The sequence below is a fragment of the Bombina bombina genome, chromosome 4 (assembly GCF_027579735.1).
Source record: "Bombina bombina isolate aBomBom1 chromosome 4, aBomBom1.pri, whole genome shotgun sequence".
In the NCBI taxonomy this organism is placed as follows: Eukaryota; Metazoa; Chordata; class Amphibia; order Anura; family Bombinatoridae; genus Bombina; species Bombina bombina.
In genome coordinates, this window is record NC_069502.1 from 122,210,793 (window position 1) to 122,226,950 (window position 16,158).

A 16,158-nucleotide genomic window follows, 5' to 3' on the forward strand; every position below is an offset into this window, starting at 1 on the left:
GTAGTGAGAAGAGCCATTGTGGCTCTGTGCCCAGACCACCAAACAACAATGTCAAAGAGTCTGTTTTCTCATCTGCATTTTACTTGGTCCTTATTTATTCTGCATTGCTCAAAGGATCATCATTTTCCTTACTGTGCAGTAAATACTAAACAACTAAATAATAAACATTATTAAAGATTTGATTAACTGGGAAGACTAGATTTCAGCAGGCAGAGAAAATGTAGCTGGTATTGAGAAAAAATATTGTGCAAACCAAATGTGCATTATACAGGCCCCATTTATCTTTGTCCAGGCAGACGAACCTGTTCGCCAGGATCATGGCGAGTGTGCAGCATTGCTCTGCCTACATTTATCATTGTGCAAGCAGACTCATGATTGGCTGAACTAGAGCAAAGGCTGCCTTAAACCCTTTGCTGTATAACTATAGGTTGATATCCTGCATCCCAGGGGCTTTAAAGCTTCCGACACAGCTTCATAAATGGAGTGTTCTATGTCTGATCAGTATCCACCAGAAACTTCAAAAGTTGTCAGCTACCCTGAATGTGCAAGGCATTGTCTACATGTGAAGGAGACGTAAAAGAGAGAAAAGAGCGGTTAAAGGGTCAGTTTATACTCAAAATGTCTCCCCTTAACTTTAAAGGGACAGTAAACACCAGAATTTTTGTTGTTTAAAATGGTAGATAATCCCTTTATTACCCATTCCCCAATTTTGCATATCCAACACAATTGTAATAATATACTTTTTACCTCTGTGATTACCTTGTATCTATGCCTCTGCAAACTGACCTCTTATTTCAGTTCTTTTGACAGACTTACATTTTTAGCCAATCAGTGCGGACTCCTAGGAGCTTCACGTGCCTGAGCTCAATGTTATCTATATGAAACACATGAACTAATGCCCTCTAGTGGTGAAAAACTGTCAAATGCTTTCAGATTAGAGGCAATCTTCAAGGTCTAAGAAATTAGCACATGAACCTCCTAGATTTAGCTTTCAACTAAGAATACCAAGAGAAAAAAGCAAAACTGGTAATAAAAGTAAATTGGAAAGTTGTTTAAAATTAAATGCCCTATTTAAATCATGAAAGTTTTTTTTTTTTTTAACTTTACTGTCCCTTTAAAGGGACAGTTTAGTCCAAAATAAACTTTCATGATTCAGATAGGGAATGTCATTTTAAACAATTTTTCAGTTTACTTTTATCACCAATTTTGCTTTGTTCTCTTGGTATTCTTAGTTGAAAGCTAAACCTAGAGGTTGAAGACCGCCTCTTCTCTCAGGGCATTTTGACAGTTTTTCACCACTAGAGGGTGTTAGTTCATGTGTGTCATATAGATAGCACTGTGCTTACGCACGTGGAGTTCCAGTGAGGCAGCTCTGATTGGCTAAAATTGATTTGCATAAATAAAAAAAGAGAGAAGCACTCAACCTGTGAACGAACAAAAGCATAATAGCTTGTTCTATGGCTAGTTACCACCCAAGAAGCAGTCTCTTTTTGCTTAACATGTGCCTGTTTACAGAGAAGAACTTTCCTGAAGCATATCAGTCTGTTCCCGACTTCACAGTACAGTACAGCCCTGAAATACCAAGCAAGGCTAAAATTGATGTCTGTCAAAAGATCTGAAACAAGGGGGCAGTTTGCAGAGGCTTAGATACAAGGTAATCACAGAGTATTTATTTATTTCACAGTGTATTTATATAACTGTGTTGGTTATGCAAAACTAGGTAATGGGTAATAAAGGAATTATCTATCTTTTTAACAATAAAAATTATGGTGTAGACTGTCCCTTTAATAAAACTGTGTTGGTTATGCAAAACTAGGGAATGTGTAATAAAGGGATTATCTATCTTTTAAAACAATAAATATTCTGGTGTAGACTGTCCCTTTAAATTATAATTATCCTTTTCTATTGGATGATTACAATTTCAATTTAAAAACCTTCTTGCTATTGGCTGATTTAAATCACACACAAAAACACTTGCACATAGGAACAGCAATGTGCTGTAGCTCTCTCTGGCAGGGGTTACTTATGTACATTAAGCTAACAAATGTACATCATAGAGGATTTCAGGTGGCGTAAGCAAGAAGAGAGGAAGACGATACTGCTTAGATCATCCTTTCATGTCTTGACCTCCATACACACCAAATGTTACTTTTGATCATTGTTGGTCATCAGTTGTAATATATATAGTTTCAGAAAGTTTAAACTGTTCTATTGAACATGAAAGAATGTTGTGGTATTTATGGGCAAAGAACAGCTGCATACGTCTTCAAATGCACCTCCACAAGGATAGCTATAGAGGCAGGTGCAATTGCTCAGATTAGCAGGCTGAAAGCAGTGTACAGTTGGTTCTGATACTGTTTATTATGTGATATAGGCGTAGGTGATCTTTAAAACAGCATTTTTACTCACTGGTAATTCTCTTACGTCCTGAGAAAATAAATATTTCCTGAAACCTTGTCTTCTCCTCACCACCCTGACTCCATCACCCTCTCTGCATGCCAGTTGAACATATGGTTACATTGCCAGAGAAGGAAAATTACACATGAAAAGAAATAATGAATGCTCAAGACAGGACAAAGAAGTTCTCAGGTACTTCACAGATGCTGTCATTCAGAATGTTAAGACAGTGATCTATTCGTAAATGTCAATCTGTTTTTTTTTATTAACTATCCAATGACATCAGTTAAGCTCTTATCAAATCTAACCATCATATAAGGATCTTATTTTTTTTTCAATCAGTGGTTTCAAATAACTTTAGAATAAGTAGCTTCAACAGGATATTCCTATCACTTGCTTTAGCAAAAGTATAATGCAGTATGCAAGTTCTCCAGGTCCTGGTTAAAAATCCATGTCCTGTATAACCCATGGGCTTACTTCAATGGAACACACTTAAAGGGACACTCAATCACAATGAAACTTTCATTATTCAGATAGAGCATGCCATTTTAAACAACTTTCAAATTTACTTCCATTAACTAAATGTGCACAGTCTTTTTAAACTTTTTTAGTCACCAGCCCCTACTGAGCATGTGCAAGAATAAGTGTGTATGCATTTGTGAATGGCTGATGGCTGTCACATGGTACGGGCATGCATTTGTGATTGGCTGATGGCTGTCACATGGTACAGGGCGAGTGGAAAAAGACATAACTTTTAAAATTGTCAGAAAAAAAATCTACTACTCATTTGAAGTTCAGACTAAGTGCTATTGCATTATCTTGTTATCTTGCATTTGTTGATTATACAAATCTACTGTGTTGACTGGTCCTTTAAAAGGACCACTAAACACAGTAGCATATCACAATCAGTAAATGCATAATAAAAAAGACAATAAAATAGCACAGAGTTTCATATGAATAGTACATTTCTAACACATTTTAAAGTTAGCTCTATTTTCCCTCCCACTGCATCATGTGACAGCCATCTGTAAGGCTTGCACATGCTCAATAGGTGCTGATGCCTCAGAAAGTGTGCACATTTAGATAATGGAAGTGAATTGGAAAGTCGTTTAAAAGTGTGTTCTCTATCTGAATAATGAAAGTTTAACTTTTACTTGAGTATCCCTTTAAAGGGACAGTCAACACTAGAATTTTTGTTGTTTAAAAAGATAGATAAACCCTTTATTACCCATTCCCCAGTTTTGCATAACCAATATGGTTATAATACACTTTTTACCTCTGTGATTACTTTGTATCTAAGTGTCTGCAAACTGCCCCCTTATTTCAGTTCTTTTGACAGACTTGCATTTTAGCCAGTCGGTGCTTACTCCTAGGTAACTTCACGTGCGTGAGCTCAATGTTATCTATATGCCACACATGAACTAATGCCCTCTAGTAGTGAAAAACTGTCAAAATGCATTCACATAAGAGGAGGCCTTCAAGGTCTTAGACATTAGCATGCATATGAGCCTATCAAGCTTTAGCTTTCAACCAAGTATACCAAAAGAACAAAGCAAAATTGGTGATAAAAGTAAATTGGAAAGTTGTTTAAAATGACATGCCCTATTTGAATCATGAAGTATATTTTGGACTTGACAGTCCCTTTAATTCTGAGAGCTCTTGGGCATGTGGGGAGCAGTTCTGCCCTTCATAGCTTTTTATTCAGCACCAACTTCCCCATCTAACACTAATCCTTCCCACCTTACTATTTGTAACACAGAATATTCCTCTTCTATGCAAACGTCTCCTCCTTATTCTATGTAGGTCCAATAATATGTTTCTAATTCTGTCAGTAACTCTTATTGTACTTATGAATTGATCACAAAGAACAATACATCATTTTAAATAGTAGCTTTTATATCTTCATGTAAAATTAACAAGTTGAAAATATGGAATAACCCTGAGCTAGTAAGTCAATCATCTGAATATCACAGTCCCTTGCAAAAACAAGCACAAAAGATACCCAATATTAAGATGATATTAGTAGTTATCATTGCAACATAGACTGAGCATAAGGGAATGCAAAAAGAAGGGCATATATGGGAATGAACATAACTGAAGTCACGTCTTCTTTAAGGTTATTTAGAAATTACTCAATGTTAGCTTATAGCAGTGAAACAGCTCCTGTCACTTTGATCACTACATTTTCCAGTTAGCAAGAAGAAGCAATAATGTTGTGTAGTTTACTAAAGTGTAATTCTTCTCTCACAAACCGAAAAGATTAAGCTGCTGATGTTATGAATAATGTCTAATAAATTAAACAGAAGACAGCAAAACTAAATATTTCCAAATGTATAAAAGACTGTTTATTTTACTTGCAGTTATATTTGGAAATGATCTCTAAAACTGAACATTAGCCAAAGAACATTACTCATTTAAAAATAAATTCATTAGAAAACCTCTACTAAAAGGAAACAGATCTTTTGATCTATATAAAAAAAGGCAAAACACTTGAAATAACAAAAGGAAGATTATTGTTTGGAACCATGCAGGAGTGAAAGGGGTAATGTGTACTTGGTCACTCAACTTGTACTGGAAATGAATGCTAATTTGTATAAGGTTAAAAAAAGACGTTTCTTTATTAAAGGGACAGTCAAGACCAGAGGTATCAAGCTCAATGTATCTGGGGGCCACTGGCCAAGTGTTCTTCTCCCATGGGGGCCACTTGAACTGAGTAAGCACTCAGGAACTGGATATAAGAACTGGGAATAACATTTACCCAAGTAGTAGTGCATGGTGGGAGTTGTAGCCCACAATAGACATACACAGTTGTCTATTTTTATCTTGTGAGTGCCAAGTGAAGTGATTAACACGCAAAAAGTGACATTTATCCAAGCAGTGCATGGTGGGAGTCTATACAACAATGTATGCTTGTCTACATATTTATCTTGTGAGTGCCTATATAGAACATCAATTAGTTATACCTCTTAGAACCCTAAAAAAAATTGCACCCCAAATGAATGGTTTACTTATTAAACAAGGAAGGGCTAGATGAAACTACATCTAAAAGCTTGTAAGAAGTACATGAAACTTTTAAATAATCATTGTTGTTTAGCAGTCAAAATGGCCGCCAAGCTCTGCCCACAGCTTTCTTTTTGTCCAGTTAGCCGTTTCCTTGTAGGACAGTTTAGCAGTGAACGTTTAATATTTTTCAGTTAGCTATTTCAAATTGCACATGCACAAATAAGCATGTGCAAGTAGGAAAGCGTATTTAAAAGTCTATAGTAATTGGAGTAACTTAACATACCAAAATATACACGTATTAGGTAGGGGGAGCTTGTCCACCATTTTCGGCTACTAAAAAAAATGAATATTTAAAGGTTTCATGTACTTTTTACAAGTTTATAGATGCGGGACCAGTTGCAGGGTGCTTCTCTGGTATGCAACAATAAGTAATCAGAATTATGTATCGGTCTAGTAACAATCATTATGTATATAAATATATATAATTTTATTATTATTATTTTTTAGTGCATATAAAACTTACATGTTTTGAAAACTAATCCCTTCACGGTAGACTCTAGAACCTAGAACACAGAAATGCTGCCTCCCCACACACACACACAAGCCGGGAGCGCATCAGGAATGTTTTCTTGTTGTGTCTACTCAATTCATCCAAAGTCTAACTAAAGAGAATGGAAGTGATATATTGCATCCATGAAAAGCTTGATTGTTGGCTAAGGCTAAGGAATACTGGTTTGTGACATTGCAAGCATTGTGCACATGAGTTTGTGTACACAGGACAAACCTGACAGAAGGGCTATGGGTTAACTTTGGAATTCAGTGGAATTAATAAATACTACAAAAGGTAATTATCATAGAAAAAATTAAAGCAAAACAACGAATATTAACATGAATACTGCTCTAATAAATGAGAATTATCTCTACTTTAACCCGTTGCCCCAATTGGACGTAGGTACTGTGTCACACACAACTTTGCCCAGTGCACTTTGTTAATGTAGCCCCCACTGTCAGTTACAATAGCGGAGACTGCATGTGCCTTCATATGGTAAGGGAGCACTGAAGGAAGGCAGGAAATGGTGGGCAGCCCAGGGGAGGAGGGTGGAAGGAGCGGTTAACTACACTAAGGAAACAAATATGAAGAGATTGGGATGGAAGGGGCCCCACACTATGAAATATCAGCTTGTCGGGGAAGGGGGACCCTACACTACAGAAAAAAATCTTGGAGGGGGAAGTGGGTACCTACTAGGGATGTCCAAATGTTTCTAAAAATTCGAAATTTAAAATGAATTTTGATACATTCGTTTGTTCGAATTTCCAATATTTATATAACATTATAACATTCTATTTTCTAATTTTCGTTTTCAAATTTTTCAATAAAATTCGAAAATATTCATTTGAATAATAGAATGTTTAGCTATGTATTCATTCAATTTCGAAATGTAATATTTTAATTAGAATGTAAGATTCAAATTTGAAATAGTATTTCTAGTCTACAACTGTGTTTAATAAATGTAATATTCAAATTTGAAATAGTATTTCTAGTCTAATACTGGGTTTTTTAAATGTAATATTCGAATTTGAATGTGACATTCGAATTTGAATGTCACATTCGAATTCGAAATAGTATTTCTAGTCTAATACTGTGTTTTTTTAAATGTAATATTCAAATTTGAATGTAACATTCAAATTCGAATGTCACATTCAAATTCGAATATCACATTTGAATTTGAAATAGTATTTCTAGTCTACAATTGTGTTTTATAAATGTAATATTCAAATTCGAATGTGACATTCGAATTCGAATGTGACAATCGACAACTGTAAATAACATTCGATAATAGAATTTTTAAGAATATTCATTCTTATCAACATTCTATTATGTAAATCAAATTTCTACAATAACATTCGTTCTAACATTCGAATTCGAATATAAACACATTCGCCCATCCCTAGTACCTACACTACAGAAAATATAAAATAAAATAAAAGGAAAAATTTATATTTTGTTACCGGCAGACTGACTGCAAGTAATAAATATGGCAGGGGCAATGGGCGGGGGAGGGTTAAAGAGCTGTTGGGGGGGGTCTACACTACAGAAATAAAAAAAAAATATATATATATTTTTAAAATAAATAAATGAAAGCCTTAAACTGCATACTGACAGACTGTCTGCCAGTACCTATGGTGGTGGAAGGGGGGGGAGAGAGCTGTTTGGGAGGGATCAGGTGGTGGGAGGTGTCAGGTGAAAGGGTAAACCCTACACTAGTGCAAATATTAACCTTACAATCTAACTAATTAACCTCTTTGCTGCCGGGAATTTCAGAAGTGTGGTGCGCTGCTGCAATTAGCAGACTTCTAAGCACCAAAAAACAATGGCAAAACCATGCATGTGTGCTATTTCTGAACAAAGGGGATCCCAGAGGAGCTTTGCCATTTGTCTTATGACAGACAGTTCCCATAGACCGCAATGTAAAGGCACTTTTAAGTGCCATTTTTTTTCCTAACACCCCACAGCCACCAACTTTATCCCCCCCAAAACTGCCTAGTGTAGTAATTAAAAAATTAAAAATTAACCTGAGGTCTGGTCTTTTTTTAATTTTTTGAGCGCTATTTGCTACTGCGAGCTCATGGTAGCAATAACCAGCCACTTGTAATGGCTGGTTATTTATTGCGTGATCGCAAAATTGTGAATTTGCCCGTTTGCGGGCAAGCGGTAAATTAGCGCTCCACTGTAGAATTATATGGCATATGCTGAGCTATAGTCCCTGAAACAAGCACAATGGAGTTTAGATGCATTTGTTTTATGTCTGTTTCCCATTTGCCCAATATAGTAGTTTTGCAACATATTTTAAAACATAAAAGTTTGATGGATAAGCAAACACTGTCCTATCTCTTCTCTCTCACAACTGACTGTTACATTTCCACACACCTGTCACTGATGCACTAAGTAAATGTAGTTCATGGATTGGCTGAAGAAAATTAAAGGGATATGAAACCAAACTTTATTCTTTGATTTTTATCAACCTTCCAATTTACTTCTTTTATCTTATTTGTTTTGCTCGCTTGGTATCCTTTGTTGAAAAGAATACCTAAGTAGGCTCAATAGCAGCTGATTGGTGGCTGCAAATAAATGTTATTGGCTCACCCAATGCCGTCAGCTAGCACCCAGTAGTACATTGCTGCTTCTGCAAAAGGAAACCAACAAAGGAAACCAACAGAACAATGCAAATTAGATAATAGAAGTAAATTGGAAACGTGTTTAAAATTGCATTCTCTATATGAATCTTAATCTATATGAAAAGCATACATTAGGTTTTGTAGCATAACAAGCTACTTTCTGTAATTATTTAATACATTTTCAGAATGCATAGATGCCCTGAGATGCTTTTGTAGTTCTGAAGAATTCAAAATCGCAATTACCATTCAAATAAGAAGATTCTTTGGCCATTACACATTCTGAAGCGCCCTTTTTCAGTCATTCTTGCCTTTATTTATATCGCTGCCATATACATAGTTTACAGAACTACTGTATTTGTTATTGCTTTTTTTATAAGCCCATCAGTACAACACACCTGTTGTATACCAATAATCAGAGCTGGTAGTTAAAGGGACATGAAACCCAAGTGTTTCCTTTCATGATTTAGGTAGAACATACCATTTTAAACAACTTTCCAGTTTACTTCTATTATCAAATTTGTTTCATTCTCTTGGTATAATTTGTTGAAGAAGCAGCAATGCACTACTGGTTTCTAACTGAACACATGAGTGAGCCAATGACAATTGATATATATATATATATATATATATGCAGCCACCAATCAGCAGCTAGAACCTAGGTTCTTTGCTGCTCCTGAGCTTTCCTAGATAAACCTTTCAGCAAAGGATAACTAGAGAGGAAGTAAATTAAATAATAGAAGTAAATTGGAAAGTTGTTTAAAATTGTATTCGCTATCAGAATCATAAATGTCTAATTATGACTTTACTATCCCTTTAAGTGTTCCTTCTAAGGCCAGTTTTGTGTGTGAGTAACAAAAAGAGAAAAAGATGTGATACATCCGAGATATAATTCAATCCTTTATGATCAAAAATAGTTAAAAGCAACAAGAACATGGAGATTCCATCGTAAAGCAAATGGAGCTGCTGTGAACAGAAATGGCTTACGCGTTTCAGCCAAATCAGTAATCATAGCCTAATGTTTCTAGTTCACAGTACCTATTTAAGACCACACTACATTTCTTATTAGTTAAAAGAAATTAATAAAACACACCTCCATTAAAGTGACACAGTATTCAGTGCTAAATATATACCATAACATGTGTGGAAGTATATACGTGATGTAAAGTGCAACATTAAATCCAGGGTAATACTAATGCCTAAACACTATCATAGCACATAATGTCTGTTTTATATATATATATATATATATATATATATATATATATATATATATATATATATATGTGTGTGTGTGTGTGTGTGTGTGTGTATTTAAAAGACTTGAATATAAAACACATAGATGAAAGTAATACAAGGCATGCCTCTACACATATATATATGCATATCATAGTATAAATACCACCTATTGTCTACTATTTCCACAAAAACTTTTTTTCCATGTGTCTTTAAAGATAAACAGGGGCTAGAAATGTATAAATACACAATAAATGAGTTACATAATTTAATTTACAAAATTTACAAAAAATGGGGTTTAGATGAACACAGAAGGGGTACAAGCTAAAATGGGGAGACAGAAGTGTAGATCATTGACAATAATTGATTAGATCATACTCTGAGTTCAACCCTAGTGGGACTCGAGTTTTCAATTTGAATATCCAATACATCTCCTGCCTCCCCGGAATCTTAAGTCTATCCCCCACTCTCTTGGATACTGTGACCCTTTCAATTATAAGCCAGGAAAAGGTATCCAGTCTGCCATCATGTTTATGTACAAAATGTTGACCAAAGGGTGTCTTAGCCTTTCCCACAGTTATAGTGGAGAAATGCTCCGTAATCCTTGAGTTGACATCCCTTGTCGCAAGACCAACGTATTGCACAAAACATGATTTACAGGTGATGAGATAGATGACATGGTCACATTTGCAATTTACACAACTTGTAATAGGAAAAGTTTCATGGGTAACAGGAGACAAACGTATTCGTTAATTCCACAGAATCGCAGGGCTTACCGTGTGATTTCCCACATTTAAACCTCCCTCTATGTGTTAACCATGAGAAGTTTCTACTACTGATATTACTCATGTTACTTATGTATATCTGTGAAGGGGCCACAAGATTGGCTAGAGTATTTGCCTTTCTATAGGAGCATCTGATACCTTTACTGACCACAGGAACCAAGAGGTCATCTGCTGCCAAAAGGGCAAAATGTTTGCGTATTATTTTGCAGATCTGATCATATTGGTTGCTGTAGCCTGCAACAAAGGTGACTCCCTCAAAGGATGTATTGGTGGCAGTTCTATCCCTCAGGAGATCTGATCTATCTACTCTGTCCAATTCGTGCTTGGCCCTTTTAATAACAGTGTGTCTGTATCCTCTCTTTTTTAAAGCTTCTTTATTATATGTATCAGTACTGGAGAAGTTCCTCTTTACTCTTGAACACTGACCTTTTGCAGCTACATATGCCTCCTGCTTAGGATGACAGCTGTTAGCCCTTAAAAGTGTATTCCCCGAAATGGGTTTTCAATATATAAAAGTATTAATTGATCCACCCACTTGGCCAGTTAAAGTGATGGTAAATTCATATCAAGTGTTCAACATATTTTAGAAGCTCTTACCTTAACTAGCACATCGATATGCTTTTATATTAAAAACATCTGTTTACTTTATAACTTCAATTTTATTACAGTAACGTTACACTGTTATAATCAGCCTCTCTCTAAATTTTTCACAGGGGCTGCTTTGATTGACATAAGTTTTAGCCAATCATCTGCTCACCATGCGCCCCATGTTAAAAAGGACCTGCATGCTCCCGTGCTCTGAACTTCCTAATTGCGATTGAATGCGCATGCGCAAATCTTAAAAAAATACTCGCTGCTGTCACAAATGAAAGTAAACAAAGAATCAGTACGAAAGGAATGATTTACTGTTTACTTACATCAGATGCTATCTGTATTGAAACCGGAGCTGAGGATACTCATTTACAAATGCGCAAGTAGCGTAAGAGTTGCGCATGCGCATTCCATCGCAATTAGGGAGTTCAGAGCATGGGAGCATGCAGGTCCTTTTTGACATGGGGCGCATGGTGAGCAGATGATTGGCTAAAACTTATGTCAATCAAAGCAGCCCCTGTGAAAAATTTAGAGAAAGGCTGATTATAATAGTGTAACGTTACTGTAATAAAATTGAAGTTATTAAGTAAACAGATGTTTTTAATATTATAAAAGCATATCAATGTGATAGTTAAGGTAAGAGCTTCTAAAATATGTTGAACACTTGATATGAATTTACCATCACTTTAAGCCCAGAAAGTTAATACTCTTTTCCAAACTCAAAAGTAAACTTTAAACCCAGATTGTTACTGTTTATCCAATAAACAAATACTCCTGCTAAATCCTCACCTCCACTCCAAATGAGAAGAAGATCGTCCATATACCTTGTATATTTGACCTGAAGGGGTTAGTATCTCCAAAGATGTGGAACTCCTCCCACCAACCCATAAAAAGGTTGGCATAGAAGGGGGCAAATTTGGCACCTATCGCAGTCCCACATCTCTGGAGATAGATCTCCCCCCCAAAGTCAAAGTAATTATGGGTAAGCAATAAAAAAGGGTCACTTCCAAAACATATTTCTGAAAATCAACCGAGAAATCAGTATGGCGACTCAAAAAAATGCTTCAATGCCCAAATCATGCTGGATAGAGGAGTATAAAGCACACCTATTTATAGTTAACCAGCTAGACTGTTCGGTCCATTCAAAGTCATTAACAATATTGAGAACATGTTTTGTGTCACATAGAAAACTAGGTAGTCTTCTCACCAAAGGTTGTAAAACTCTGTCCAACCATAGTGATATGTGCTCAAAAAGAGAGCCTATACCACTCATTATGGGTCTCCCTTGTACATGGACAAGGAATTTATGGACCTTTGGTAAGTGGTGAAAAATTGGAAAGTTTGGGGCGCTTTACAAATAAAAACTCAAAGGTATTTTAATCAAGGAAATCCAAATCATATCCCATGTCTAAAAGATGTCTTAGTTCCCTTTGGAATCTATGGTTTGGATCCCAATTAAGTTTAGTATAATTGTCAGTATTACCTAACTGCCTTAATGCTTCCGAGACATACTGGGATTTATCCAAAAGCACTTTAGAGCCTCCCTTGTCTGCATTACGTATTATCAAATCCTCATTACTTTGCAATTCTTTAATAGCTAGTCTTTCTATCCTCGATAAATATTGTCTTACTGATTTAGAATCATCTTTTAAAAGAGTGAGATCATGTTCAACCCTCTTAAAGAATATCTTAAGGATAGCACCCCTACTTTGAATGGGATAGAAGTTAGATGGATTCTTGAAACCCTTAGTGCCATGTGAACTATAATCAGAAGGGGATTCTTGTATCTCTTCCATCTCCTATTGCTCCTATGCAATCACATCACAGGTCTCTTGAAATGTTAATCCTGAACCAAGGTCTGTGGTATCCAGACCAGATCTTTACGATCTATCAGGATTTTGAGACCCTTGAAAGTGCTTGCATAGGGTATTATTTCTAATGAGCCGATTTATATCAAGAATAGTACGAAGCAGATCAAAATCAGAGGATGGTGCAAAATTCAAACCATTTGAGAATACCTTTTTCTGTATATATGTCAATTCAAAACTAGATAGGTCAATTATACTGTTGGTTTGTATTTTGTCTGGGGCTTGTTTCCCCTTAGCTGGTGTCTGTCTTTGTCCCCCTCCCACTCCTGTATTTACCATTTCCATGGGAAAAACCTGATCCAAAATGTTCCTATCTCCCTGTAATCTAGGGATAGGATCAGTTGCCACCGGCAATGTCTGTCTGGGTTGATACTTACTCATCACGGAATTAATGGTCGTAATCAGGGTATTTTGGGACTGTGGGGCATGATTTGTCACCTTAGTTTTATTTGGTTGTTTTTCTTTTGGTCTAACCACTTGTTCTAATGGCAAAGCAGGTTGTACATTACTAGGTTTTAAAATCCCCATAGGAACCATGGGACTCTCATCCCCACTAGAGAGATACATATCATCTGATGTTGCCCCCTCGCTATCTGAAAAAGTGACATGTTTGTTTTTCAACCCTACGACTAGATCTGTGTCTATGTGCCTCCCTATTTTTCTAATTATATTGTCTGTTGGTCTGTCTTTGATTCTTATTCTATAAGTAAACTGTATGATTATTATAATCAGATTTGTCCCTTAGAAACGTAGTGTGTTTAATTTAAAAGACTGATTGTTTAACTTCAGCCACAGAGCCTTGTAATATAGAATCAAATGAGGCAAAATCAAGGTCCTCACTACGGTAATTCATTTCACACTGTAATTCATCTATTTCAACTCTAACAGTCTTAAGCATAGATATCTTATAATGCATTAGTAATTGCATTAAACGCAGTGAACAATCTGACAGTATAGAGTTCCAGGTTGTTATAAAGTCGTTGTCAGTAACATCAAAGGTTGGAAATTTTGAGATCCTAATACCCCTGGGAATCATCTTTGATCCAATATAGCGTTCCATTGTCCATATGTCCCACTGCAATGTTAGCTCTTTAATAAGCAGCTTTTCCATATTCTTAAACAACTGAGTGAGAGAGAAATTAGACTTATCCTCTGAAAATATTTTGTCCATGTCATGGATTACACAGTCGCTGGCAGTAGCAGGTAACAAGGAATAATATTGTTGCACCAAACTCTCCATCTTAAGTAAATCTCTGAATAAACTAGTGGATATCCTATAAATACAGGGTAGCCATAAACCTTGAAATAATCAGTAGTAGAAAAAGGATATCATATAGGAAACAAGTCAATAAATAGTTAATCCCAGCACACAGTACGCTAACTTGCAGATTCTCAGCCTCCCCAAAAGGCCTGCGTAAAGTGTATACATAAGCAGCATGTCAATAATTAGCATGCTTACCACTGCGACTTCTAAACTCCCCTCACGCTGAGAAAGGAAATGGTGGACCGGAGTCAAAGTCACCTTTCAAGAGGTTTTGTGTGTGGCCCAGCAGTGAAAAAATGAATAAGGGAACCACACCTTACTATCTACACAAAGAGGGAACACTGCTGGCAATTTCCCCAAGTCCACTAGTTCCTTCCTGGTAAGGAATTACAGTTTACTAAGATTAGGCATTTTCCGATATCTATCATTGAGTGTACTGGGTAATGATAGTGAGAGTATTCTACCCCTATTAATAATAATCAAACACATGCGTCTGCATTTCTCTATTTGTCCTTAAGACATTTTGACAAAGTTCAATGAAATCATAAATGGACCTTTGTTTTCATTTAGTTGGAAAATCACACTCTGCAACAAGCTTGTCTGATAGTCTTGAACCCACTGATCATTAGGTAAATTAACAATTCTGAGCGATTCCTGTTAATATTCAAAATATTTCCAGCCTCCAAATAGTAAGTTTAAAAACCTTTATTCACTTATACAGGGTCCATAACACAGCAACAGCAAGAACGTTTCAAACCAGCAATTGGTTCTTAGTCTTGGACATGACTAAGAACCAATTGCTGGCTTGAAACGTTGGACATGACTAAGAACCAATTGCTGGTTTAAAACGTTGTTGCTGTATTATGGACCCTGTATAAGTGAATAAAGGTTTTTTAACTTACTATTTGGAGGCTGAAAATCTTTTGAATTTTGACAGTGATATTGGGATCAGGCTAATCCCTTTTTCCATTCCCCAAAATTTGGAGAGAGGTGCTGTCTTCCCTTGTAATTGTTTCGATTCTTGTTAATGTCAGCTTCTTGTTCCAAGATCACACCCCTTCTGTATATTGGCATCCATTTGAAATGCATGTACCTAACCCTCCTAAGAGAGACTTGGGCTCGATTTATCATTCATATTCTCCTATATTTTCTTCTAAAAGTTCTCATGAGAAATAATGCCCCTATTTATCATTGAATAATGCGCCTAAAATTGGGCAAGGTCGACTGTAAAATTCTCTTACTCTGTTCCCATTCTCCTTGGAAAACATGTTCTCCAAAAAAAAATGTATCTTTAGTTCTCCTCAGTGCAAAGAAAAAACAACTTTTTATGATAAATACGAGCGCACAGGTGCGCCTTTCCAGTAAAGCTGTGGAGAACTGAGAGAACAGAAAGGAGAATTCCTCAAATGATTGATAAATCGATTCCAAAGTAGCAAAAACAAAATCTGTTGTATATTAATATAACTATTTATAGACTAATAATTCACATCATTATTAATACAGTATTTATTTACAGTTATTCCAAAAAAGAACATTACCCCCTACACCTGGGGTTATGACTCGGAATCAGTTCCCCATGAACGGTGTTCCTTCTGACATGGGTGCACATGCTAGAGCAAGTTACATTCTAATACACTGTGTAAGCAGAGAAATGGGGGAGCGCCAAGCTTACTTACATAGTCTAGACCAGTAAAGGTGAACCTTTGCTCTCCAGATGTTTCAAAACTACATTTCCCATACTGCTTAGACACTCTGCAGTCCAGTCGAACATCACAGGAAATGTAGTTCTGAAACATCTGGAGTGACAAGGTTCACCATCACTGGTCTAGACTATAAATAA

The 16,158-nt window shown here is 36.1% G+C and overlaps 1 protein-coding gene across 3 annotated transcripts in view; it reads right to left on the reverse strand.

The window, feature by feature from the left end:
- EVA1A (eva-1 homolog A, regulator of programmed cell death) overlaps positions 1-16,158 on the reverse strand; it is a 595,363-nt gene that overhangs the window by 4,205 nt on the left and 575,000 nt on the right. The gene's annotated exons all lie outside the window — the stretch shown is intronic.